Genomic DNA, 2,300 nt, shown 5'->3' on the forward strand with positions numbered 1-2,300 from the left:
CTGTCAGTCCTTGTTGCACCTGAACCGGCCTTCTAATTAAGCTCTTATTCCTGATGTTGTAAAGAAAGAAAGAAGAAAAGTGCAAAAGGCGTGAATTATTCTTGGAGACAGTCAGCAGAGATTCTAGTGAGCTGAATGTTACTGTGTTTAAGTTAGCGAAAGTGTTAATGTTCCATTTTAACAGCGGTCAAGAGGCCAAAGTTATAGCAATTTAGTTATTACTCTAGTAAAATATATTGGATAGAAGGGGTATTGAGTTTAGAGCTCATGATAATCATAGTCAAAGAACTCTGCCTACCTTCACATAGTGCTCCAAGATTAATATGGTCACATGCAACTTATAACTTCGAAAGATTGCTTTGCTTTGTTGTAGTTTTCTCAACTGTGCATACTCAAATGATGCAGCCCCAACAGGTTTCCTTGTTGAAGGTTTCATTTATCACAAACCTCAGCCTAACACATGGAAACAATGCGGTTGGAAATTCTTGAGGTCTTTTACCTAGTTATAAACTAAGAACAAATGAGTGCTACTTTTTTTTTCTTTCTTCTCCCATACAGAAGGGTATTGTCACTGTTTAACACTTTTGAAGCAATGGCCATTCAGATCTGTTGCTTTTTAACTAGACACTAGTTTCTGTACCTACTGTACAATGTTTATTCAATGTTTGACTCAGGGGTACAAACTTGGGGAAAAAAAAGTGCAACACTGATTTAAACCTCAACAAGAACTGCATAAAGTCTAAAACTTTTCTTTTATTTTGAACTAGAATGCTCTATTAATCTTTCCTAATGTATTGCACTAATGCATTTTGTATTTTATAGCTTCAGCTCCAGATCTCCTGCTTTAAAGTGGTAGAGTACTCAATTCACCCCTAGTGTTGAGCAGTCTTTGCACTATACCGTAATGTAAGCCATGGGGAGATCTCTGTCTACTAACATTAGCCGTCCAAGCAGTTTGGCATGCAAAATTAGAGGCAGTAGTACTAGCTCCTTGCTAACAAATTGCTGTTTGGATGGTCTTTAATTTACTAGCTTTGCCACCTGCAACCTGGCTGTTCTCCATTGTCTACCCAACAGTACCTTCTTTACGAACCCTACCTAGGAGTGTAAGTGGGATTTATCTAGTGGCAGGGAGAAACCCAAGGAGGTTTTGTGCCACTAATTCTACCTCTCCTTTACCAGACGTGATGCAAAGAAAGCTTAAATGATGTACATTTGTGTGTTTAAAGGAGTGTTCTGAACAATCACCTTCAAAAATGCTTGTTTTCACATATGCATCTCTAGGCAGCTGTACTTGTAATATTTCACTGTGTAAACTTCAGACTGTGGCACATGTGAATTTCACTAGCTTACAAGAGAAAGTGCTCTCTAACTTACCTGTTCCTTACTGTAAAACACAGTGGTGAGAGGTCAAATGTTAAAGAGCTTGATCAAAAAGCATGTCCATACAGTCTTAACTGATTTTTTTTTTTTTTTTTTTTTCAGATTTCAATTTCCTTAGCTACTTTTGGGGGAGTGGTTTTCTAAACAAGATCCCAAAACAGATAAGGAGGCTGAATTGGCTAAGCTGCTAGTTGTAAAGGTGTGAGAGCAGACCAGGAGGATGGCTAGTTTGCCAGACATTTGGTCTCCAAACCACATGATTTGGCCATCAAAATAAAACCAAGCATTACGTTAAGCCTAATTGCAGCAATGGATGGTGCAGTGTCAGATGTTGGTGTGTCTCTTGCCATCTCCATGGGAGAGGGATTTCAAAACTGACAAATAACCCACTAAATAGCATCCAAATCGTCATCAGTAACAACTGCCTGTGTGTGCCTCCTAGAAGAGTGAACTGTGAACACAGTAAAATAGATCTGTCTGCACACCTGACAGAGTGCAAGATGTGTCTAAAAGAACAGAAAGTGCAGATAGGATTCTACTTTTGAGGTTGAATCTTGGAATTAGCAGAGCTGTGAGTGAAAAGACAGACAGGCAGTGCAAAGACCTGGTGTCCATCTGTCCCCAGAAATCAACGCAAGAGAAACTAAACTAATACATTAAAGGAAGCAGTTCTGCCCTGTGTGCTTGACAGCTGGGAGGAGGCTAAATCCTAATAGAAACAACCGTTTCTCGCAGTATCTCTTAGAGCAGATTTCTTTTTACTAGTACAGATTTGGCTTAATTTGTTTATCTTCTAAGATTAATTTTATATTGTGCTGCCATATGCTTTTAATTGAAAGCAGAAGATGTTATGGACAGAGTGTATGGGTAGTGGTTTGGGTTTTTTATGGAGCAGTTTCTCAATGCAGAGAAGCAAT

Source organism: Leptosomus discolor, chromosome Z (assembly GCF_034619465.1).
Source record: "Leptosomus discolor isolate bLepDis1 chromosome Z, bLepDis1.hap2, whole genome shotgun sequence".
NCBI classification, from domain to species: domain Eukaryota; kingdom Metazoa; phylum Chordata; class Aves; order Leptosomiformes; family Leptosomidae; genus Leptosomus; species Leptosomus discolor.